This window comes from Rhinolophus ferrumequinum, chromosome 14 (assembly GCF_004115265.2).
Source record: "Rhinolophus ferrumequinum isolate MPI-CBG mRhiFer1 chromosome 14, mRhiFer1_v1.p, whole genome shotgun sequence".
NCBI lineage: Eukaryota > Metazoa > Chordata > Mammalia > Chiroptera > Rhinolophidae > Rhinolophus > Rhinolophus ferrumequinum.
Window position 1 is genome coordinate 35,550,483 of NC_046297.1, and position 27,431 is coordinate 35,577,913.

The following is a 27,431-nucleotide window of genomic DNA, read 5'->3' on the forward strand; positions in this document are numbered from 1 at the left end:
AATTTTCTGTCATTATTTCTTCAAATAAATTTTCTGTCCCTTTCTCTCTATCTTCTCCTTCTGGAACCCCTATAATGTGAATGTTTTTCCCCTTGATGAGGTCAAATAAGTCCCTTAAGCTATCTTCACTTGTTTATTTATTTATTATTAATTAATTAATTAATTGTACTGATCTGTTTGAGTGAGTTCCACTGTCCTGTTTTTCAGGTCAGTGATCCCTTCTTTTGCTTCATCTAGTCTGCTGTTGAATCCTTCTAATGTATATTTCAGTTCAGTTATAATATGTGTTCTTCAGTTCTGTGACTTCTGTTTGGTACTTCTTTATATTTTCTATCTCTTTGTTGAAGTTCTCTGTGTTCATCTATTTTTTTCCTGAGCTCAATGTTCAACTTTATGACCAATACTTTGAACTCTTTATCAATTAAATTACCTATCTCCATTTCATTAATTTTTTTTTCTGGATTTTATCTTGTTCTTTCATTTGGAACATATTCCTCTTTTTCATCATTTTTCTTTTATTTGTTTGTTTGTTTGTTTGTTTGTTTGTTTTTCATTTTCATTGTTCCATTTTATTATCTTGATGGAACGCAATGAGTTTTTATTCTTTTATTTTGATACTTTGCACTTCCAGAACAGTTTCAAGAAAAGTAGAAAGTTGAACTTCTTTTCTCAGATTTACCAATAGTTAATAGCTTAACATTTTATTTATTTATTTATTTTTAGAGTTAGGAATCTCCAAAAACTTTTTTTAAAAACCGTTTTTTTAATTAGTTTCAGGTGCACAAAACAATGTAATAGTTAGACATTTATCATTTATATCCCTCACACAGTGATGACCACCCTTCCCCAAACACTACCCCTCTGACATTGCACACAGCCATTACATTTCCACTGTCTCTATTCCTAATGCTGTACTCCACTTCTTGTAAATATATATATATATATATATATATATATATATATATATATATACACACACATATATACACATATATGTACATATATATGTGTGTGTATATGTATATATATGTGTGTGTATATATATATATGTGTGTGTGTGTATATATATATATACACATACATATATATATATAAAATTATAGTTGACATTCATTATTGTTCAGCTTCAGCTTCAGGTATACAGTGCTGTGATCAGGCATCTATCATCATCCCTGATGTTGTCTCCCTAATGAGAAAAGTGTCCATCGGATACCCTACAAAATCTTTACAACATTATTGATTATGTTCCCCAAATTGACTTTCGTATCACCATGGCAATCTTGTGGTTACTGACTCTGCTTTTTAATCCCCTCACCTTCCCCCTTATCCCCACACCCCCACACATCTAGCAATCCTCAGTTTTTCCTGTATGTCTCTGAGACTGCTTGTGATTAGTTCATTCATTTTTTCTTTTGTTTAGATTCCACATATAAGTGAGATAATATGGTATTTGTCTTTCTTGTCTGACTTATTTCACTTAACATAGTGTTCTCTATGTCCATCCATATTTTTGCAAATGGTAAGATTTCATTCTTCTTTATGGCTGCGCAATACTCTGTTGTATAAATTTACCACAGTTTCTTAATCCAGTTGTCTACTGATGAGCATTTTGGTTGTTTCCAAGTCTTGGCTATTTTGTATAGTGCTGCAATAAACATCGGGGTGCATAAATTTTTTTGAATTAGACTTTTGGATTTCTCTAGATAGATACCTAGGAGTGGAATTCCTGTGTCATAAGGTAGTTCCATTTTCAGTTTTTTGAGATACCGCCATACTGTTTTCCATAGTGGCTGTATCAATCTGCAATCCCACCAACAGTGCACGAGGGTTCCCTTTTCTCCATATCCTCGCCAGCACCTGTTTGTTGATTTATTGATAATAGCCATTTTGACTGGGGTGAAGTGGTATCTCATTGTGGTTTTTATTTGCATTTCTCTAATTAGTGCGGTTGAGCATTTTTTCACGTGTGTTTGCCATCTGTATGTCCTCTTTAGAAAAATCTCTCTTCATGTCTCTGCCCATTTTTTAATTGGGTTGTTTGTTTTTTTGGAGTTGACTTGAGTGACTTTTTTATAAATTTTGGATATTAACCCTTTATCAGATATATCATTGGCAAATATCTTCTCCCATTCAGCAGGATCTCTTTTTGTTTTATTGATGGTTTCCTTTGCTGTGAAAAAACTTTTTAGTTTGATGTAATCCCACATGTTTATTTTTTCTCTTACTTCCCTTGCCCAAGGGGATATATCAGTAAAATCTTACTCTGGGTAATGTTTGTAAACTTTATTCCTAAATTTTCTTCTAGGAGTTTTATGCTTTCAGATCTTACATTTATGTCTCTAATCCATTTTAAATTTATTCTTGTATATGGCATAAGTAGGTGGTCCCGCTTCATTTTTTTGCATGTGTCTGTCTAGGTTTCCCTGCACCATTTATTGAATAGACTGTCTTTACCCCACCGCACATTCTTTCTTGCACTGTCATAGATTAAATGACCATATAGTCATGGATTTATTTCTGGGCTATCTATTCTGTTCCATTGATCTATGTGTCTGTTTTTATCCCAGGACCATGCTGTTTTGATTACTGTAGCCTTGTAGTATAATTTGATGGCAAGCTTCATTATACCTCCCACTTTGTTCTTATTTCTCAAGATTGGTGAGGCTATCCGTGGTCTTTTATGGTTCCATATAAATTTCAGGATTATATGTTCTATTTCTGTGAAAAATATCTTTGGTAGTTTGATAGGAATTGCTCTGAATCTATATATTGCCTTAGGCAGTATTGACATTTTAATGATATTAATTCTTCCTATCCATGAGCGTGGCATTTTTTTCCATCTATTTGTATCATCTTTAATTTCTCTCTTAGGTGTCTTATAATTTTCTGAGTACAGATATTTTACTTCTTTGGTTAAATTTATTCCCCGGTATTTTATAGTCTTTGAAGGAATTATAAATGGGATTGTTTTCTTAATTTCTCCTGCTGTTATTTTATTATTGGTATATAAAAATGCAATTGATTTCTGAATATTAATTTTGTATCCTGCAACTTTACTAAATTCATTTATCAATTCTAATAGTTTTTTGATGGAGTCTTTAGGGTTCTCTCTATCTAGTATCATGTCATCTGCATATAATGACAAGTTTACTTCCTCCTTACCAATTTGGATGCCTTTTATTTCTTTTTCTTGTCTGATTGCCATGGCTAGAACTTCCAGCACTACATTGAATAGAAGTGGAGAAAGTGGGCAACTTTGCCTTGTTCCTGATCTTAAGGGGAATGGTTTATGTTTTCCCCATTGAGTATGATGTTAGCTGTGGGTTTGTCATATATGGCCTTCATTATGTTGAGATACAGTTCCTCTATTCGCACTTTCTTAAGAGTTTTTATCATAAATGGCTGCTGGATTTTGTCAATTGCTTTTTCTGCATCTATTGATATGATCATATGATTTTTATTTTTTATTTTGTTAATGTGGTGTATCACATTAATTGATTTGCAGAGGTTGAAACACCCTTCCATACCAGGAAAGAATCCTAATTTTTCATGGTGTATGATCTTTTTATTGTATTGCTGAATTCTGTTCACTAATATTTGTTGAGGATTTTTGCATCTATATTCATTAGAGATATCGGCCTGTAGTTTTCTTTCTTTGTAATTTCTTTGTCTGATTTGGGGATCAGCCTGACAGTGGCCTCATGAAAAGTGTTTGGGAGCCTACCCTCCTTCTGGATTTTTTGGACTAGCTTGAGGAGACTAGGTGATAATTTTTTTTTGAATGATTTGTAAAATTCAACAGTAAAGCCATCTGGTCCAGGGCTCTTGTTTGTTGGGAGACTGTTGATTACTGATTCAATTTCCGTGGTGGTAATCAGTCTATTCAGGTTTTCTGTTTCTTCTTGAGTTAGCCTTGGAAGGTTGTGCGCCTCTAGAAAATTGTCCATTTCTTCCAAATTGTCTAATTTGTTGTCATATGGTTGCTCATAGTAATTTCTTAAATTTTTTTGTATTTCTGTGGTGACTGTTGTCACTTCTCTTTCATTTCTGATTTTATTAATTTAGGTCATCTGTCTGTTTTTTTTTATGAGACTGGCTAATGGTTTGTCGATTTGATTTATCTTCTCTAAAAACCAACTTTTGGATTCATTGTTCTTCTGCATTGTTTTTTCTGGTTTCTATTTCATTTATTTCCACTCTGATCTATATTATCTCCTTCCTTGTACTCCTTTGGGGCTTATTTTGCTGTTCTTTTTCCATATCTCTTAAGTGTGAAGATAACCTGTTGATTAGTGATTTTTCTTGTTTCTTTAGGTAGGCCTGCAATGCTATAAATTTCCCTCTTATGACTGAGTTCACTGCATCCCATAGATTTTGGGTCGTCGTGTTTTCATTTTCGTTTGTCTCAAGATATCATTTGATTTCTTCCTTGATCTCAGGTTTGACCCCATTCATTATTTAGTAACATGTTATTCAGCCTCCATGAATTTGTGTGTCTTCCAGTTTTTTTCCAGCAGTTGATTTCTAATTTCAGAGCACTGTGGTCAAAGAACACAATTGGTATGATTTCAATTTTCTTAAATTTATCAAGACTTGTTTTGTGGCCTAACATGTCTATCTTGGAAAATGTTCCATGTGCGCTTGAGAAGAAAGACTATTCTGCAGCTTTGGGGTGAAATGCTCTGAAAATATTGACTAACTCCAACTGGTCCAATGTGTCATTTAAGGCTGTTGTTTCCATATTGATTTTCCATCTGGAAGACCTGTCCCTTGTTGTCAGAAGTGTGTTGAAGTCCCCTACTATGATAGTGTTACTGTTGATCTTTGTCTTCATGTCAGTCAATATCTGTTTTATATATTTAGGTGCTCCTATGTTGGGTGCATAGATGTTTACTAGGGTTATGTCCTCTTGTCATATTGATCCCCTTATTATTATACAATGTCCATGTTTATCTTTTAATATATTCTTCATTTTAAAGTCTGTGTTGTCAGATATAAGTATTGTTACTCCAGATTTTTTCTCATTTCCCTTTGTATGAAACATCTTACTCCAACCCTTCACTTTCAGCCTGTGTGTGCCTTTTGATCTGAGGTGAGTCTCTTGTATACAGCATATACAAGGGTCTTGCTTTCTTATCCACTCAGCCACCCTATGTGCTTTGATTGGAGCATTTAATCCATTTACATTTAAAGTGGTTATTGATAGGTACATAGTGATTGCCATTTTTTAAATTTGTAGTTAGATTGTTTTCATCTTTCTTCTATTTACAGAAGCTGTTTTAATATTTTTTGCCATGTTGGTTTGGTGGTAATAAATCCCTTTAGCTTATTCTTTTCTGGGAAGCTCTTTATCTCTCCTTCAATGTTAAATGATAGCCTTGCTAGATAAAGCGATCTAGGTTGTAGGCCTTTGTTTTCCATCACTTTGAGTACCTCCTGTCACTCCCTCCTGGCCTGTAATGTTTCTGGAGAAAAGACATTTGATAGTCTTATAGGAGTTCCCTTGTATGTAACCCACTGTCTTTCTCTTGTTGCTTTTAGGATTCTCTCTTTGTCTTTAACCTTTGCCATTTTAACTGTAATGTGTCTTGGTGTGGACCTGTTTGGGTTCATCCTGGTTGGAACCTGCACTTCCTGTGCTTGTATGTCAGTTTCCTTCACCAGGTTGGGGAACTTTCCGGACATTTATACATCAAATATGTTCTCGATCCCTTGCTCCCTCTCTTCACCTTCTGGTTTTCTTGTGTTGCACATGTTGTTTTGCTTGATGTTATCCCAGAAGTCTCTTACCATTTTCTTAGTTTTTTTATTCTTTTTTCTTTTTGTTGTTCCGTTTGGATGATCTCTGCTAACTTGTCTTCTAAGTCGCTGATTCAATCCTCTGCCTCATCTAACCTGCTGGTAATTCCTTCCAGTGTGTTCTTTATTTCAGTGATTGTATTCTTTAGTTCGAACTGGTTGTTCATTATGATTTCTTTATCCTTCTTTATGCCATCACTAAGCTCCTTAAATATTTTTATCATCAGTGTTCTGAACTCTGTCTCTGATAGGTTTGTTACCTCTATTTCATTTGGTTCCAATTCTGGAGGTTTCTTCTGTTCTTTTATTGGGACATGTTTCTTTGTTTCCCCATTCTGGCTGACTCTCTGTGTTTGCTTCAATGTATTAAATAGATCCCCTAGGGTTCTTGGTTTTTGCTGGGTGATCTTATGTAGCATGTGTCCTTTGTATTTGACTTGCACCACTTTCTTATTCTCCTGTGTGTGTGTGTTGCAAAGGTGACACCTTTGTTGTGTATATTGTCCTATTAAAGTTGAGCTTTAATTGCTTTTGGCTTGTCAGTAGGTGGGATTGACTCCTAGGCTGACTAGTTGTGAGACTTGGCTCTGCCCACAGTGGATGATCTGCTGCATGAGGGTTGACTGCTCAAATGAGGCTTAGCCTCTATGGTATCTTGTGCCTGTAGAGAATTCCCTCTGGGTGTGTCACTTGTAGGTCACACCCAGTAATTCTCTGGTTTGGTCTGGAGTTGGCTTCTGGGTGTGTTGAATCTGTGCCTCTTTAGCTGGGCCCTGGTGAAGGGCAATTTCAGAACAAAGCAAATCACCAAGCACAACAACAAATACAACAACAAAGAAAAAACCAAATACACTCACCTGTAAAAACAACCAATAACCCACACTCAACACAGGCAAAAATACCAAAAATACAAAAACAAAACAAAACAAAAACAGTGGTGCCAGTCTTGGTTTAAACCCACCAAGTAATCTCCAGGTTGTCCTCTGCTGTACCAAAGAGTCTCTGCGTCTTGTGCAGGCAGAGCCAGCCACCTGGTGCCCAGAGTGACCCTGCCACTGCAGTTCTAGATGAGTAGGGCTATAGGGTCTGGATGATAGTTTTTACAAAGTCAGTGCTGTTTCTGCTCTTGCCTGTACATACGCGCACTGAGAGTACCACAGCTAGCCCTGTGCCCAGGTCTCCTGAATCTTAGGACACTTCTTCCGTGTGTCTGTGTGTGTGTGTGTGTGTGTGTGTGTGTGTTTGTGGAGGGCAGGAGATTTCTGAGCTGCTGAAAACACAGAGCTGCATCTGCCGCCTACTGTTGAGCCCTGGGTGTGTCTCTGCAGTTGTAATTGCCCTGCTCTAGGCAGGCCAGAAAAGTTGGGGGCTGGGGATGGAGGAGTCTTCTGTCTCCCAGCTCTGCAGTGTCACACTCTTCCCCACATCTTCCCTGGGTCAGAGCTGCAAGCCGGGTCTTCCCAGATCCTGAGCACTTTGGCTCCTCTGTAACCTGAAACTACTCCTCAGTTCAGGAACCAGCTGAGTCTCTGGAAGGGCAGGGGTAGTATTGGTAGAGTGGGGGGGAGGGGCCCAGGTATGGTGTTTACTTCCTCTGTCTGACCTAGGGCCCAGCTGGAGGTCTCAGCTGAGGTTACTGCCTCAAATGCCCCATATGTTGCTCTTTCGACAAGAGAGATCAGCTGTGGGATGCAAGGAAAGGGCCCGCCTCCTGTCTCTTGTGGTCTCTGTTCTGTCCTGGGACCCCCTGCATCTCTGCAGCGGCGGATGAAGGGGCCGCAGTCTCCATTCCACTCCCTTCCGTCTTCCCCTACTCACCCAATTTGCCCACCTTCGAGTAATCCTTGTAAGAAACTCTTAGCTGTTCTGTGTGAACAGGGCTAGCAGAGTCCTTTGATGGGTTATAGATGTTCAATTTGTGGTGAGTCCTGAGGAGAACTCAAGAAGACCACCTCACTGCCACCATTCCTATGACATCTGGCCTCATCATTTTTCTTGACTCTCTGTGTTTTTTCTATGTATTAGGTGAAAGCTCTTTCTTTACCAGTGTCATGCAGGGTGTCGTGCGGGGCGGCCTGCGGGGTCTCAGCTCCCGCTCCCCACATAAGAACGCAGGATATGGTGAGGCCAAAACGGAACATCCATGGGGCCATAAGTAGGGGAGTCATACTACTATACTCTCACTGGCAGCTGGGTTAGAGACACAGGAAGCAGGAGCCACACAATTCTCAACCCTCACTGTGCCGCTTGCAGACTCAGCCACCATCTTCTTGCTAGCCCCCCATTTTCTGCTAGCCTAGCCACGGCAGTTATATTAGTGGCCAATGGCTCAATGGTTACAGCTGACGGCCAACTAGCCACAGCTGATGGCCATTTGATCACAGTCGATGGCCATTTACTACCTGAGCCAGCACCTTTCTATTTGAGGCCGAGAGCCTGGAAACTGCTTTTTGGGGCTCTGTCCCCACAACGAGTCTTGAAGGAGGAACCATAGGAAAACAGGATCTGTGTGTTTCAGTCTGTTGTTTGTGCAGTGCCCTTGGGTGGTAGCCTGCCAAGAACAGTCTCTCCAATTGTTTCAGTCCAGTGGGGCCCCAAAACACAAGCCCTCCAGCCACCAGTAACAGGCATTCAAGGGGCATCCCCTTTGTGGACTGCATACACCCTCTGGATTTGGTAAGGAAGTTTGCAGTGGAGCACCAAGCCAGGTAAACCTGCGTGCTGAGTTAGGCTGGGCAGGGCCATAGGAAATTATCAGGTTGCAGCAGTGGCACTAGAATAGAAGGAGAGTGCCAAAAATAGTGCCTCCCAGCACTGGGCTATCAAGGTAGAAAAAGAGTGCAAAAATGGTGTGTTCCAGTGCCTCCATCCCCAGAGAGAGTCCCAGCTCCTCTGGTTGATGCTTTAAGATTAATTAATGAATCTCCTTCACTTGTGTAGGTACTTTTCAATCTGCTGCTTTTTCACTGAGTCCCAAGGTGAATGAGTCTGTGTGTATGACTTTTTAAAGCTGTGTCTCAGTTTCTTGTTGTCCTTTGGGTTTCCTGGATGTAAGCCCTGTTGGTTTTCAAAGGCAGATGTTTTGGGGGCTCATCTTTGTGGTGCAGTTTCCTAGGGTTAGAGTGCCTGATATGGGGTTTCAACCCCTCCTCAAGGAGAAGCTTTGTATTTTGGATATCCCTTGTGAGTCACATCAGGGGTCAACGTTTTGGTGAGACTGCATCTCTACCTCTCCTATCCATCTTTATGTGACCTTTCCATTATTTGTTGTAGAAAAACTGTTCAGCCAGTTTTATACCTTTTTTGAAGAAAATTGTTGTACATGTAGATGTAATTTTGGTGTATCTGTGGAAGGAGGTGAGCTCAGGATCTTCCTATACCATCATCTTGAACTTGACCTCTTGAATTACTCTGAAAATGCTAATAATTGAAAATAAAAACCTTTTGTACCTATGTCTATGCATGATCATAAAGGTTTATCTGTTAATAATTTTACATCAAAATATTAATTTAACACTTTATTGTTTGATTTATTTATCTTATAAGATTTCATAGCTAAGAGTCTCATTGTATAAATCACCAAGTAGATGATGAAAAGGGAATACAATGAAGCAGCTAAGACTTCAGGCTTTGAGGCCTTATATATGTGGGTTTGAACCCAGGTTATGTGACAAAGGCAAGTTATTGGAATTCTGTACCCAGTTTTCCTGTGTGTACAGTGAAAACAATAAGGCTACTACTTCCTAGGATTATTGTGAGAAGCAAATAATTTTTTTAAATTTATTAGGGTGACAATTGTTAGTAAAATTACATAGATTTCAGGTGTACAATTCTGTATTACATTATCTATAAATCCCATTGTGTGTTCACCACCCAGAGTCAGTTCTCCTTCCATCACCATATATTTGATCCCCCTTACCCTCATCTCCCACCCCACCCCCCTTACCCTCTGGTAGCCACTAAACTATTGTCTGTGTCTATGAGTTTTTCTTGTGAGAAGCAAATTTAATAATGCATGTAAAATGGTTAGCACATTGCCTGGAACATTGTAAGTTACTTGCTATTATCCTCATTACCTTGAGGGCAAGGCCACAACTTACATTTCATGTCTTTGCAAAGGGCCTAGTATTCATCAGACCCTCAATGAAATCTTAGTGAATTGCATCAATTATATCTACTGGAGATTAGAAAAATGGAGGAGGCAGGGAACAGCTAAGTAAACACAGCCAATACGTTCAAAGGGACGCAATGAAAGAAAATAGCCCCAGCTAATATGAACCATCTACTAAGACTTGCAGAGTACCTACAGATTTACTAACAATTAGTACCTTATGAAAGTTTTTTTTTTTATTCCTTGGGATGATTCTAAAATTTTCTTTAATTACCTTGATTTTGGTCCCAGGTCTTGGCAATATTCTTCTGGCATTCTCTATTCCATGAGGCTTCAGGACAGGCAAGCCAAAGCACAGCCCTCGAGAATATTTCCCCAAAGGAAACCCAGCAGTAGCTTTTCCATTGTTAATTATTCCAAGGTTTTTCAAGGAAAGATTGTTTAAGGAATAATTCTGCTCGATTTTGTAAACAGCCCTGAGACCATGGAAGCAAAGCCTGGCTGGTGTCAGTAGACAGTTCAGGAAGGAATTAGCCCTGAGGCTGGGGAAAATTCCAGAATGACTAACATTTATTATGGCCTCTGTAAACCCATATTTTGACAAATCCAGAAGAGAACACATAGGGCTTGAATTCAGGGAATGTAAATTCTGATCCTAATACAGGCATCCATAGTGTCTGACCATCTTTAGTGAATTTTCATTCATTTATTCATTCACTATCTGCTCACCAAACATGCTAAGTACTGGAACTACCAAGATGAATAAAAAGTTTTCTCTAAGTCATATAGAAATTGTTAAAATATAAGACAATAAACCCACAATGGAATCACTTATGCTCAACCCCATGTCACCAAACTGAGTCTTAATGAGTTCTGGGTCTGCAAGAAAGAGAATTTTAATCCAGTCAATCAGGAATCACCTGATCAGCACTAGTTAGGTAATCTACCTGACAGACCTGTGCTGTCCCCTAAAGGAAAGTGGCTTTACAATAACCAACCTGCTTTTTTGCCTAGTATAACTTCCTTGTTTCTGCTCCCTTCTGCCTCTAAAAGTCTTTCATTTCATATAACTCCCCAGAGTTCTTATCTGGTAGATTGGATGCTGCCAATCCAAATCAATTTTTGGTGAAATAAACTCTTAAAATTTTTAACATGCTTCAGTTTATCTTTTAACGGATGCTACCAGTCCAAAAGATGACTAGAAATGAACCATGATGGAAATTGATCCAAAATGCCAAAGACAAATATGAAAAATTGAGAGAAATATTTGCAAAGATATGACAGATGAAAGCTGACATATTAAGACAGATCATACATCAGTGAGAAAAAGATGGATAATACAATGCTTAAGTGGACAATGAACATAAGCAGACAGGTCTATAAATGGGAAATAAAAGTGATGTTCAAATTCAGCAATAATCAAAGGAATACAACTTTGCAATAATAAAAACACCATTCTGCCTATCAAACGGCTGAAGTATGTGTGGGTATAGGTTAATGGATAATAAGCGCCTCATGGGCTGCTTGTGGGAGTGTAAACTGGGTCAACATTTTTGAAGAGCCATTTGAAAATAAATCTCAAAAGCTTTAAAAATGTTTATATTCTTTGGCCCAAAATACACACTTGTAGGCATTTATCCCAAGGAAATATAAAAAAGTATAAAAATATTTATGTACAAGTGTTCATTAGAATTCTATTTCTAATAATAGATTAAATAAATTATAGTTCATTAATACAATGAGTTAGGATGCAGCCATTTCTTCAAATATTTTTCAGCCCCATCCTCTTTCAAGGATTCCAACTACATATATATTACAGACCACCTGAGTTGCACCGTAACTCACTGATACTAAGCTCATTTTTTTACACTCTTTCTTCTCTGCATTTCAAAAGGCCTTAATGCCCTGACAATTTTAGCCTGGCTGAAACATGGGGAAAGTGGGCCTTGGCAGCCAAAGCAAGTCCTCAGGTAAAGAGATGTGGTATTGGCAGTTGGAAGTGGGGCAGGCATGAATGAAAATAGTGAGGGCCAAGGAAATATAGAGCACCAATGGCTGCTCTTGTCTCAACACTGCCCTTTCCTAGTTCCAGATTCCACCATGGCTTCTATACCAACTTCACAGTAAATTGAGATTTCATTCCATTCTTCACACTGATGTAAAGAATCATGGCCTAGGTGGGTTCATGGGTAGAAAGGAAAACATCCACAAATCAGGCAGAAAGGGAAACAGAACATGTTCCTAGGGGTAAGCTATGCCATTGTGGGTTGTACAAATAGCCCTAGTTAATTTCCACTCCTTCTGGGTAGCCAGCCACACAAAGCCTTCTTCATCTTTGTCACTGTCCATGCCAGTATTGGTTAGTGAAACCAGGCAAGTAATACACCAAACCAAGGAGAATAGCTGGGGTCTGATTGGGCCTGTGAACTAGGGTGCAGAAAGCTAAAAGGAGTGAGATGGGCAAGGTGCAGACTGGCTGACAAGGGAAAGGGTGCCAGGCAGGCTGCCATCTTCAGCCACAGGTCAAGCAAACCAGCAGTCCAAACTAAGCAAATTATTTTGAATACCAGCTCTGCACCCGGTGCTTGGGAGCTGATACTGCTTTAGTGCTTTCTGACGAAGCCTGGATTTGTCTGAGAACAGAAAAATGAACCAGCAGGAAGTGGGAAAATCAGAGGCACAGCTGATCCACAAACCAAGAGGCGGCTGAATATTGCAGGACTGAGTATGGGCTACTGGTATTCTTGTAGCCAAGTGCTCAGAGTACGTTGTCACTGACTAGACTTGGGCTACACTAAAATTCATTCTTATATAAGTAATACTGAAAAAACATTCCCAGGTGCCAACCTTGTCTCTGGAAGTTTTTCCTCATATGCTTATGTTTTCCGTTTGCAGGAAGTTCACAAGCTATCAGTAATTTATTCTTTCAGCTTTATCTATCCCTCGTACAAATTCTCCATGCTTGCCAAACCCACATACATACAGATCTTCAAAAAAGCTTTCATTTTCTGCCTCCACCACTTGACCTGCAAAGTTCCACCCCTCACCCAGTGCCTTCACTTACTCCCACACATCAGGTTCCCATGGGCAAGAACACACTCAGACACGCCACTGTCAAGAACTATAAATGGTCTGAGATTTTGCCCTACTTGTAAGCTAACAGTTGAATCTATTATAGTTTCTTGGATGCTGGCAGAAGACACAAGACTCCTGGGTCAGAGCTATAAAGGACTTTGTGACTCATGGCATGGTAAGCAGCCTGAACATCAGCATATTTGGCACTGGGTTCCCCAAGCTCCAGTTCCAACAGGGCAACGTGAAAAGGGCCACTTGCTCACACAGTGAGTTGCATTACACGAGAGGAACCCAATGCTTAGGAAACTTGAATCTTTCATAGGGATCAGTGAGCATACCTATCCCTTGTTCTGGAATGAAACATCATTGCTTTCTTCCAAGACTGTTTGCTGTACAAACATCATTGAAAACACAGTACCAAACAAAGAGTAGCCAGCGCCCATTCATAAGACATGCAGAAACATAAGAGATACATGGAAACTCCCAATAACCCCAGAAGATATCAATAGAGACTTTGGTGATAGACTCACTTCTGTTCAAATCCTAGAGCCTCTTCTTCTTACTAGCTGTGTTACTTTGGACATGTTGTTTAATTTTACTGACCTAGTTTTCTCATCCATTAAATAGATATAGTAGCGTCCACCATAAAGTTGTTGTAGACTAAATTAATAATACCTGTATCATGCTTAGCAGAATGCTTGTACTTGTGAAGGCCACCATCATTACTATTACTAGTATCCAGCTCTTAAATTCCATAAGTCTTTAAAGCCCAGCATAGTTGATCCCTTTGTGGAATCCCCCTCTATTCTGCCTTCCTACTTCCCACTCATCACAGTAAACTCATCCTCCCTTCTAAAGTTACTGACCTCTTTTCAGTTAAGTATGTCCCAAAGAGGATGAATCTTGCTCTGCTAAGTTTTCTAATTTTAGATGTACATGTCTTGTCTTCTGAACTGTATTATTCCATTCTAGAGGGCAGGGATTCAGTCTGCCTCTCAGTATCCTCGCGGCATGCAGCATTATATCTATATACACTCCAGAAAACATTGACAGAAAGATAACTGAGAAATATCACATTCTTGGGTGATTAGGTCTCTGTTAGCTACATACACATAAAAAAAAAACAAGACAGAGGCCCTTCTCAGCAGCATGGGGGTGAAGCCTGGCCTGTTGCCTGAGAGCTGTCAGCCCAGCTACCGCCACCACACACTCTCCAACTCCTGGAACCTGGAGCCAGAGCCTCCCCATGACTCATCTCCAGCACTTATAGGAGGGACCTGTCAGAAACCCTGAGGGAGTTGTTTCCTAAGCAAAGGTAGAGAAATCTTTGCCCCAAAAAAGAACTTGTTTAAAAAGAACCAGTAGATTCAAAGTCAAAAGAAAACGCTATCCCCTGGAAAGCCAATTTCCAGCCAATCTCTGAAATGTAAAATAAACCTGCTGTGATTAAATGCCATGACCCGGGATGGCAAAACACATGCACCTCTAACCCAGCTGTAAAGTGGTAAGCTAAAGACATGTTCTGTGGGCATTTTATTTTTTATTTATTTATTTTTTTAAAATTTATTGGGGTGGCAATTGTTAGTAAAATTACATAGATTTCAGGTGTACAATTCTGTATTACATCATCTATAAATCCCATTGTGAGTTCACCACCCAGAGTCAGTTCTCCTTCCATCACCATATATTTTATCCCCCTTACCCTCATCTCCCATCCCCCACCCTCCTTACCCTCTGGTAACCAATAAACTATTGTCTGTGTCTACGAGTTTTTGTTTGTCTTGTTCTTTTGTTGTCTTTGGTTTATATACCACATATCAGTGAAATCATATGGTTCTCTGCTTTTTCTATCTGACTTATTTCGCTTAGCTTCATACTCTCAAGATCCATCCATGTTGCCACAAATGTTCCTATATCATCTTTTCTTACCACCAAATAGTATTCCATTGTGTATATATACCACAACTTCTTTATCCATTCCTCTATCGAAGGACACTTTGGTTGTTTCCATGTCTTGGCCACCGTAAACAAAGCTGTAATGAACATTGGAGCACACGTGTCTTTATGTATAAATGTTTTCATATTTTTTGGGTAGATACCCAGGAGAGGGATTGCTGGGTCATGTGGTAATTCTATTCGTAATTTTTTGAGGAACCTCCACACTGCTTTCCATAACGGCTGCACCAGTCTGCATTCCCTCTGTGGGCATTTTAGTATTTAGTAACTACCCGACCACTGATTAAATCCAGATGTACACTGTAGCCTTCTCTGGTCAGCAAAGAACAAACAGGCCTTCCCAGGTGTACTGGCCATCCCCAACCCCAACCCCAGGGCTGGGTGTCTGAGCTGTCACACTATGGCTACAGCAGGATCTGGGGCTCTGCATTATAGTCTCTTATGTCCCAGTCAAAGACTGACCATGCTTATCACTCTTTCCATGCAGGTAAAACCCTGCCCCTGCCACCATTACCACACTTTATACCACAACCTCCAACCAAGAAGCTTAAACCTAGAAATCTGGGGGTTCACAGTTTTCTGTTGGAGCCCCTCCATTTTTAAAAAAGCTTTTCAGTGAATGCTGCAATATATTTTAACCAAAATTTATTATCTCTGGATTTCTCAAACTGGGGTCTACATGGACCTATTGACATGGAAGCTACAGGCTACCACAGGTGCATTTCCCAAAGCATGGATTTCACTGGATGGTTCATTTAATACATTTTATACTAAAAGCAAAGACAGGTTTGTTGTGGAAGAGACATGCAGGGATGGGGTTGGAATGCAGATGTGAAAGAAGTCTGGGACAAGGCCACCCCAATATCAGTGAGGCAGATGGCACAGATGGCCCACTCATAGCCGTGCTCCTACCCAAGTGCTGTAGCTGAAGTTTTCAGGTACCATCGCAGCCTCCCTTGGAGAGCAAGTACTGGACTGTGATCCAATCCTGGCCAAAGTGTCCTACAGAAAAGTCTCCCGGGGGAAGCAGGGGCTGAGGGGTTTTCTGGGAAGGTATTTCTTCCCAAATAAAAAGAGATCCATGGGAGGAAATGCCCTCTTTTTTAGCCATGTGACACCTGATGCCTAGGCAGCAGCAGCCATTTTCTGAACCCAAAGAGATGGGCTCACCAATGAGCCAATCTCCAAAGATCCCTGAGAATATGGATGGAGGAGACCAGGTCATGGTTAACCCCATCCAGCTCCAAATTAATCAGCCCTAGAACCACCAACTCCAGGAATCTTGTTCTATGAAACACTAAATCTTATTTTTGTAAGCCATTTTTTTGTTAGGTCTTTCTATACTTGCAACTGATAGAATTATTATTATGGAAGTGTCAATTTTAGATACATTCTCCATGTCTCAGTCAAGGTTCTGGAGTCTTTCCTGGGTCTAGGAGACAGAAGAATAACACACAAGAGTTGTTTTAATGCTGATGGTCACTGGTTTATTGAGCTCTTGTTTATTGAGCTCTTAATATGTGCCAGACCCTGGGCTCACCTTATTTAATTCTCCTAAGGACCCGATGAGTGGCATTATTATCCTTAGCAGTTTACAAATGGGAAAACTGAAGCACAAAGAGTTTAAATAACTTGTCCGAATTCACTAATCCAGTTCATGACAGAAGCAGGCTTTGCACTGTGCCGCAACCAGCATAACACCAGAGTGACATAACACACTTCAATTACTCCTCTACACTGCTACTCAACTGTTCAGAGAATTTCAAGAGCCCTGAAAGGCAAATAAGTTCTCCTACTCAAAAGTAGGAAGGGTTCTGTTAAACATTTGCCAGGGAGTTAATTCCAAGAAGTTCCTATGCACCTATCTCTGCTGAAGGGTTGGTGTTTAAATTCCACAAAGTCAAATTGACTGGCTTTCGCTGCCCTTGTGTCAAAGTCATTGGAAATTCACCAGGTGTTGCATAATGCTGAGAGAATGCCCTGAAATTATATGCAAAATATTGTGTGACTTAAGGACATTTTCCTTGGGAGGAACTCAACAGTTTTCAAACGTATCTGTTACCCAAAAAGGTTAAGAATCAGGTTCCTCTCACCCATGTTCGTTGCAGTATTATTCTAAATAGCCAAAATATGGAAACAACCTAAATATTCTTAAATGAATGAATGGATGGATAAAGAGAATGTGATACACACACACACACACACACACACACACACACACGTACATGTGTGGTCTGACAATTAAGTTCACGAACTCATCCTAGAAAAAGTGCTACATACCTCATTGCTAAATATCACTATCGTCACCTTCGAAGTACTCCCCTTGGGAAGCTATGCACTGACACCAGCAACTAGTCCACCCTTCAAAGCAATTTTGGAACTCTTTCTGGAATGGCCACCAGAGCTCTCATCATATTACCCTTGATATTCTGAATGTCATCAAAATGTCTTCCTTTCAATATTTCCTTTATCTTCGGGTAAAGAAAGACGTCATTGGGGGCCAGATCAGATGAGTTGGGAGAGTGTTCCAATATAGTTATTTATTTACTGGCTAAGAACTCCCTCACAGACAGTGCCATATGAGCTGGTGCATTGTCATGATGCAAGAGCCATGAATTGTTGGTGAGAAGTTCAGGTCATTTTCATCTAACTTTTTCATGCAGCCTTTTCAGCACTTCCAAATAGTAAATTTGATTAACTGTTTGTCCAGTTGGTACAAATTCATAATGAATCGTCCCTCTGATATCAAAAAAGATTAGCAACCTTGTTTTGACTCTTGATTTGGACTGACGGAAACTTTTTGGTGATGGAGAATTGGCTGACTTCCATTGTGCACTTTGACGCTTTGTTTTGAGGTTGGTACACCCATGTTTCATCACCAGTGATAACATGGCCCAAAACATCATCTTGCCTCTCTAAAAGGTCTTGAAAAACTTCAACGTTCCTTTGCTTTTGTTCATCAGTGAGCTCCTTCGGGACCATTTTTACACAAACTTTTCTCCTGCCAAAATTTTCAGTTAAGATTTTCCTCTGAGGGTTGCTAGATGGGCGGGAGGGGTGGGGGGTGGGGGGGGAGGGTGAGGGGATTGGAGGGCAGTCGGTGACCACAGGATGGCCACGGGGTTTGAAAATTAATCTGGGGAACGTAATTTAGTGGTTACCAGAGGGTAAGGGGGTTGGGGGGTGGGAGATGAGGGTAAGGGGGATCAAACATATGGTGATGGAAGGAGAACTGACTCTGGGTGGTGAACACAGAATGTAATTTATAGATGATGTGATACAGAATTGCACACCTGAAATCTATGTAATTTTACTAACAATTGTCACCCCAATAAATTTAAAAAATAAAAGAAAAGAAAAAAAAGAAAAAAAGAAAAGAAAAAAAAAGAAAAAAGATTTTCCTAACTGTTTCTCTATCGATGTTTACTTGGTCTGCTATGCTTCTCATGGTCAGCTGATGATTTTGATGCACAATTCGACAAATTTTTGCAATGTTTCCATCAGTTCTGCTCGTTACTGGCCACCCTGACCTCTTTTCATCATTGATGTATTCTCTCCCCTCAGAAAAACGTTTAATCCATTTATACACTGCCATTTTCTCATGGCATTATACCCATAAACTTGGACTAATATGGGGATAAACAGGGACTTCCACTCTTGCCAAGTTTAACAAGAATTTTAATGTTTGTTCATTGCTCTACTTCAAGCTCTAACATTCTCACAATGGCACAGAAAAACACGAACAACAATAATGAATGCCACTAAGCAAGACACCACCACACATTGACACGAACACAGCTGTGAGACACTGATATACCAAGGGTATGAAACTTTACCAAGCTGTTTGTACAGTGCTGCCAATGTAAGCACATGATCACAAGTTCGCAAACCTAATTATCAGAACTTGTGTGTGTGTGTGAGTGTGTATTCCATACTCCATATATACATGATGGAATGTTATTCAGCCATAAAGAGAAAGAATTCCTGCCATTTGCTACAACTTGATGAATGGGTGAACCTGGAGGGCATTATGCTAAGTGAAATAAACCAGAAAGAGAAAGATAAATACTGTGTGATGCCACTTGTATATGGAATCTGGAAAAAAAAAAAAAAAAAGCCAGTTTCAGAAATACACAGAATACAATGGTGGTAGCCAGGGGCTGGGGGAGGAGAAAATGGGGTGAAGTAGGTCAAAGGGTATAAATTTTCAGTTATAAGTTCTAAGAATCTAATGTACAACAGTGACTATAATTAATAATATGGTATTGTATACTTGAACACTGCTCAAAGTAGATCTTAAGCATTCTCACTGAAAAAAAAAAGTTAACTATATAAGATGGTGGATATGTTAATTATCTTGACCTTGGTAATCATTCCACAATGTATATGTATATCAAGTCATCATATTGTGCACTTTAAATATATACAATTATATTGGTCAATTGTTCCTCAATAAAGGTAAAAAATAAAATTTAACAAGCATCATCCTCCTAAAGAAACATCAGGTGCAGCCAGTTCCTCCAAAATATTTTAGCATTCAAAGGGACCCTAGAGACCATCAAGACCAATGCCCTTATACTGAGAAGGAAAACAAGGTCAAGAAGTAAACTGACCTGCTAAAGCCACTCAGCTATTTAGGAACAAGGCTGGGACTGAAACCCAGGGATACCACCATCAAAGTTTCCCCTTCTGAATTAATAAGCCTTAACTCCACCTATATGTGATTAGATGTTCTTGTCATATGCTTTGAGGCACACTGTCTCTCCCCTTTCATGCTGTATTGTTATTGCCTCTTTAATTGTCTGTACTGCCCTCTAAACAGATCTTGGAAGCTCCATCAGAGTAAAGAGCAGGTATTACTTGTTTGCCATTGTACCCCAGAATCTATCACATGGTGTGCTCTTAATAACTTAATAAATATTCACTGTTTGAGAAAAAAATAAATGAATCAATGACCTCCTAAGAAAACAGCCTTTGTAAGGCTACATGAGGCTTGGTATAACCAGCTAGTTTCCTCCTAAATGTTAGCTGAGACAAGATTTATGGTTTGATGAGGAGAAAAGGAAACAAATCCACAACTGCATTTTGAGGAAGTCAGTCTGAAGTGATAAGCCAGTGGATGTATAAAAGTCCAGAGCATCTGACTCAGATCAAGAGACTCAAGTTCAGTGAGATAGAGGAGCACCAGAGACCCCCCACGAAAACTCTTCCTGTCCCACAATTCTGTGTAGGACTTGCCCATTCTGCCAAACCAGGGCCCGACCTCCCCATGGAGCAGCAGGTGTTTTCCAGCCAGGAACTTTGTTGTCATTGCCTGTGTCCTTCTCCTTCACCAAACACAACTTCTGAGCCATTAATTTTCTTTCAGCATGCAGGAAGCATGCCAAGAACTTCCTGTAGCTTATGAGTCATGGTCCGTGAGCACAGAACATCTCCCAAGCGAAGCGAGGGCTATGGGACATCTGAGCCTTAAGGGAAGCTCTACCCAAGGGCATACTGACCCAGTAGAATGACCCAGGAAGGGCCCTATTTGGAGGTGCTTGGATAAATCATTCAGGGTGCCACAGAAACCTCACTTGGTGGCCAGGGCTGAAAGAACTCCAAGCAGGCAGGAAACCAGATGCTGACCTGGGCATGGGCAGTATGATGTTTGTTTTCAGGAGCTTGGTCTTGTCAGAGGTAATTGAATGAGAAAATGCATGTGAGCTTCTTCTGCAAGCTGTAAAGTACTGTTACTACTAGTTGACATGGTTAAACAAAAATTAGACATTAGACATACAATACATAATGTACCCTGTGACTCCTTTCTATTCCCTTTGAGTTCCATTTTCCAGGAGAGATTAATAAGAGAGCACTCAAAATATCTTAATTGTTGAATTGAGAATACATTCCCTTTTACTTCTTCCCTTCTGTTTCTTACTCAGCTAGATAAACATAACACCCAGAGCTAAAATACTCAACAATTGCAAGACACTTCACTCCTGAAGATTTCAGTTTCCTCACCTGAAAAATGAAGGTTTGAAAAAGATAGGCTCTAAGGACACTTCTAAGTCTGTCTCTCTGAGATCCTGAGGTTCTAAGTAGGTAGGTCTTCATTTTTCAATGAGGGAAGGAAGTTCAAGGAAGGAGAAGTACCCAGGTAATGAGCAAAGTAAAGATCAGAGACACTAAAATTGTTGAGTTGCTAAGTTGCTCTGCTTCACACCCAGCATGTAATAGTCTGGATTACAAGAGACACAATTCACAGTTCAGCCATGTGCAGAACAAGAAGAAAATTATTAGATTTATCAATTACATGATAAAGAGGATCAATGTTCTTTAGGTAGCTGACTTGTCACTAAGTCTTTACCAAGAAGTTTGACTCTAACTTGAAACTGGGGATAGGAGCCTGGGATGGCAGCAAGCTAAGGAGGTGCAGGCAAGAAGAAAAATAGCTTTTATCCCTCTTTTGACTGGACATCAGCCAGGCAGCTTTGATGCCTGTCCCCTGGAAACCTCTTTAAGGGTGAGTTGTGATAGCCCAGACCACAACCCACCTCCAACCCTTGTACAACAGGACAAAAACTATTCCAAACCAGTCATAGCCTTCTTTACCCTCACCCATTCTTAGAGTGCCACCCCAAGAAATGGATAAAGATACAAATGGAGAAGGGAGAGTATAGCTGAGAATGACAAAGCTGATTTGTATTTAAAGGGCAAGAACTACAAACCAAAGATAATAACTCCTTCCTGGAGAAGGAAGCAGAAGACAAGCAAGCTAGCACAAGCTGGATTTTAAGGGAGAAGCCTGAGGGAGAGAGAAAACAGAAGGGATATCTTAGAGGAGGGGACAGCTGCTACATTTGGTGCAATTTGGAGAAGATATGACACACCCAAGAGAATTGTACTCTTCAATTCCAGGGGATTTTAATAAAGACTTAAACCCCTTTACAGTAGACCTCCTCCCCTATCTGTAGTTTTGCTTTCCACAGTTTCAGTTATCTGTAGTCAACCATGGTCCAAAAACAATAAATGGGAAATTCCAGAAATAAACAATTTATAAGTTTTAAATTACACACCATTCTGAGTTGCATAGTGAAATCTTGAGCCCACCCTGCTCTGTTTGGGTCGAAACATGAATCATCCCTTTGTCCACCATCTCCATGCTGTAGACGATCCCCACTTGTTAGTCACCTAGTAGCTGTCTTTGTTATCAGATCATCTGGCATGGTATCGCAGTGCTTGTGTTAAAGTAACCCTTATTTTACTTAATTATTCCATATTCACTGTCATGCGGGGTGTCACGAGGGATCTCTGGTCCTGTTCCCCACATAGGAATGCAGGATATGGTGAGGCCAAAAAGGAACACCCACGGAGCCATAGATAGGGGAGTTATACCACTATAGTGTCACTGATGGCTGGGTTGGAGAAACAGGAAACAGGAGCCACACGATCCGCAACCCTCATTCCGCCGCTTGCTTGCTTAGGCACCATCTTCTTACTAGCCCCCATTTTTCCTGCTAGCGTAGCCACGGCAGTTATATTAGTGGTCAGTGGCTCACTGGCTACAGCTGATGGCCAACTAGCCACAGCTGATGGCCATCCAATCACAGTTGATGACCATTTACTACCTGAGCCAGCAACTTTCCACGTGAGGCTGAGAGCCTGGAAACTGCACTCCTGGCTCTGTCCCCACACTCCACCCCTACAGGGTCTTGACTAACAATCTGCGCGATGAGCGTCTTCTCTGATGGGCCCTGTGAGAGAAGCCTGGAGGTGAATGCTATATCCTGGACATAGCCAGGCTCTCTGGGCACAGCCAGGGTGTCTCAGGGAGCCACCAGTTCTTCTGGGCACAGCCAGACTTCCTGGGTTTCTTGGGGTACCACCAGTCTCCCCGGGCATAGCCAGTGCCTCTCAGGGCACTGCCACTCTCTCTGGGCACAACCAGACCTCCTGGACACAACCAGGGCCTCTCAGAGCACTGCCACTCTCTCTGGGCACAGCCAGACTTCCTGGACTCAGCCAGGGCTCTCAGGGCACTGCCACTCTTTCCGGGCCTCTCAGGGTACCGTACTGGAACAACAACGACTCACAGTCAAGGTGCTTACATATTCTTGATGGCGTCCGGTCAAGACACAAAAGCAAACATCTGCCAGTTCCACTACATGGTGATGTGTTCCCAAGCAAACAGTCAAGTAGTCCGTTAAATAAGGGATGGAAGGCAATTCCCCATAGTCCATAGTCATTCGCCAGGGCTGTCCTAGGTGTGAGGGACGACATTGACCTTACCCTCATCTCCCATGGAGGACTCAGCAAGTGTTTTCGCCTGGGACTACAAGTCCTACATCTGGGCTGCCTTAGCAAGAACTTCCCAGGCCACAGGGCCGCAAAGACCTTTCCTTTCTCTGGCCTATGCTGGTTGGGGAACCGTCCTCATCTTCCCACCACTCCATGGGGGTCCAGCTCTCTGGCAGCTGCTCCTCCTGGTCTTCCTGAGACTGAGTGTTCATACGCACATACTGCTCCACCGACCTTCGGAGAGCTTTGGCCAGCACAAGCACCGTACCCTGCTTGCTGCGCCATGTGTCATTCAGGGTGTCAGGTGGGGTCTCTAGTTCTGCTCCTCGCATAAGAATGCAGGATATGGTGAGGCAAAAAAGGAACACCCACGGAGCCATAGATAAGGGAGTCATTCCACTATATTCTTGCTGTCAGCTGGGCTGGAGAAACAGGAAACAGGAGCCACACGATCCACAATAATCATTTCGTCGCTTGCTAGCTCAGGCACCATCTTCTTGCTAGCCCCCATTTTTCCTGCCAGCGTAGCCATGGCAGTTATATTAGTGGCCAAAGTCTCACTGGTTACAGCTGATGGCCATCCAACCACAGCTGATGACCATTTACTACTTGAGCCAGCACCTTTCCACGTAAGGCCGAGAGCCTGGAAACTGCACTTCTGGCTCTGTCCCCACATTCATGTAACAGTATATTGTTATAACTGTTCTATTTTATCAGATATTTTTGTTAATATCTTACTGTGCCTAATTTATAAATTAAGCTTTCTCATAGGTATGTATGTACAGGCATACCTCATTTTGTTGCACTTCATTTTATTGTGCTTCACAGGTGTTGTGTTTTTTACAAATTGTAAGCAAAACCTTCCACCATCAAAAAGATTACAACTTAAGGGAGTGGCCATGGAATGGTGGCAGAGAGGTGGTCTTCTTGAGTTCTCCTCAGGAACTCACCACAAATTGAACATCTATAACCCATCAAAGGACTCTCTGCTCATCACACAGAACAGCTGAGAGTCATACAAAGATTACTTGAAGGTGGGCAAACTGGGTGAGCAGGGGAAAACAGAAGGGAGCAGAGTGGAGACGTGGCCAGCATCAGCTGCTGCTGTGGAGTGGCAGCGGGCCCCAGGACAGAACAGAGATCACAAGAGCCAGAAGGTGGGCTCTCTTCCAGCGTTCCACAGCTGATCTCTCCTACTGAGAGAGCAGCATTTCCACCATTTGTGGCAGTAACCTCAGCTGAGACCTCCAGCTGGGCCCTAGGTCAGACAAAGGAAGTAAACACCATACTTGGGTCCTTCCCACCACTCTCCCAATCCTACCCCCACCCTTTCAGAGACTCAAGCTGGCCCCTGAACTGAACAGTAGTGTCAGATTACAGAGGTGCCTGTAGCACTCAGGATCTGGGAAGACCCAGTTTGCAGCAGTGACCCAGGTAAGAGGCTGTGAAGAGTGTGACACTGCTGGGCTAGAAGACAGAAGACTCCTCCATCCCCATCCCCCACCTTTTCTGGCTTCCTAGGGCAGGGCAATTACAACTGCAGAGACACACCAAGGGGTCAGCAGCAGGTGGCAGAGGCAGCTCTGATTTTCAGCAGCTCAGAAATCTCCCACCCTCCACACCCCACCCCCAACACCCTGTCCCCAACGTAAGAAGTGCCCTAAGACTCAGGAAACCTAAGCACAGGGCTAGCTGTGGTACTGGCAGTGTGTGTATGTGCAGGCAAAAGCAGAAACAGCACTGACTTTGTAAAAGCTACCATCCAGACCCTATAGCCCCTCTCATCTAGAACTGCAGTGCCAGGGTCACTCTGGGCACCAGGTGGCCGGCTCTGATTGCACAAAATGCAGAGAATGCTTTGGTACAACAGAGAACAACCTGGAGATTACTTGGTGGGCTTAAGCCAAGACTACCACTGCCCTTTTTTTTCCATTTTTTTTCTATTTTTGATATTTTTGCCTCTGTTGAGTGTGTGTTATCAGTTGTTTTTACAGGTGAGTGTATTTGGTTTTTTCGTTGTTGTTGTTGTTGTGCTTTGTGATTTGCTTTGTTCTGAAATTTCCCTACACCAGGACCCAGCTCAAGAGGCACAAGATTCAAAACACCCAGAGGCCAACTCCAGACCAAACAGAGTATTACAGGGTTTGACCTACAAGTGACACACTTCTGAGGGGATTCTCTACAGGCACAAGATCCCACAGGGGCCAAACCTCATTTGAGTGATCAACCCTCATGCAGCAGATCATTCACTGTGGGCAGAGCCAAGTCTCACAACTAATCAGCCTAGGAATCAATCCCACTTACTGACAAACCAAAAGCAATTAAAGCTCAACATTAACAGGACAATACACACAACACAAGGGTCATTTTTAGAGGACAAACACAGGAGAATAGGGAATTGGTGCAAATCAAATATAAAGGACACATACTACATAAGACCACCCAGCAAAACCCAAAAACCGTATGGGATCTAACTAATACATTGAAGCAAACACAGAGTCAGCCAGAATGGGGAATCAAAGAAACATGTCCCAAATAAAAGAACAGAAGAAACCTCCAGAATTGGAACAAAATGAAATAGAGGTAACCAAACTATCAGACACAGAGTTCAGAACACAGATGATGAGAATGTTTAAGGAGCTTAGTGACGACATAAAGAATAGAGAAATCATAATGAACAACCAGTGAGAACTAAAGAATACAATAACTGAAATAAAGAACACATTTGAAGGAATTACCAGTAGGTTAAATAAGGCAGAGGATCAAATCAGCAACTTAGAAGCCACTTAGAAGTAAGCAGAGATCACACAAGTGGAACAACAAAAAGAAAAAAGAGGGAGTGACGTCATAGGAATGGCGGCAGTAGGGCGCACTTTCTGAGTTCTCCTCCGGATCTTATTGCAAACGAGACCTATAACCCATCAAAGAACTTTTCGCTCATCACACAGAACAGCGGGGAGATTCGTGGATTACTTGAAGCTAAGAAGTACTTGAAGGTGCACTAATTGGGCGAGCAGGGGAAGGAAAAAGAGGAGCGGAGTGAAAGCGCCCGGCCGGCAAGAGCCCAGCCCCCAACGGAGCCTCAGCTGGCGGGGCGAAAACCGAAATCCGCGGGATACGGGGGGGGGGGGGGGGGGGGGGGAGGAGCGGAGGGCCCGGGGACCAACAGGTGAGCTCTTTCCCTGCGTCCCACAGCTGATTTCTCCCGCCGGGCCCTAGGGCAAATAGGAGCACAGTCTCCATACCTGTGCTCCTCCCCCGCCCCGCTCTTCCAATCCTACCCCGCCCTTCCAGAGACTTGAACTGGAAACCGCTGTGGAGCCCGCTGTGCCTGGCACGCGCAGGATCCCAGGGCGGAGCGGAGGGCGCGGGGACTGGGGGGGGGGGGGACTCTCTCCCTGCGTCCCAGGCTGATTTTTCCCACCAGGAGGGCCCTAGCGCAGACAAAGAACATAGTCTCCATACCTGGGCCCCTCCCCCGCCCCCTCTTCCAATCCTACTCCGCCCTTCCAGAGACTTAAACCGGCCCCTGAACTGAGGAGTGGTGTCAGATTACAGAGGAGCCGTAGTGTTCAGGCTTTGGGAAGCCTGACGGGCAGCCCTGACCCAGGGAGACTGGGAAGTGTGTGTGATTTGGGCTGCGCTAGGAGAGAAGAGACTCCTCCAACCCCAGCCACCACCTTTTCTGGCCTGCAGGAAGAGGGCGACGCGCAGCTGGGCTGGGAGAGTGAAGACCCCTCCATCCCCAGCCCCCACCCTTCCTGGCTTGCCTAGGGCGGGGTGGGTGCAGCTGCAGAGACACACCCGGAGATCAGCAGTGAGGCAGACACAGCTCTGGGCTTTCAGCAGATCAGAAATCTCCCGCCCGCACTCACACACACACACACTGAAGAAGTGCCTTAAGACTCAAAAGTACTGGACACGGATCTGGTGGTACCACTCTCAGTGTGCATATGTGCAGGCAAGGGCAGAAACTGCACTGACATTGTAAAAACTATCATCCAGACCCCTCAGGCCCACGCATTTAAGTCTGCAGTCCCAAAGTCTCTCTGGGCACCAGGTGACCGGCTCTGCCTGCGCAATAAACAGGGGGCTCTTTGGTACAGCAGAGGACAACCCAGACATTGCTTGGTGGGCTTAGGCCGAGACTGTCGCTGCTTTTTGTTTTGCTTTGTTTTGTTTTGTTTTGCTTTGTCTTTATATCTTTGAT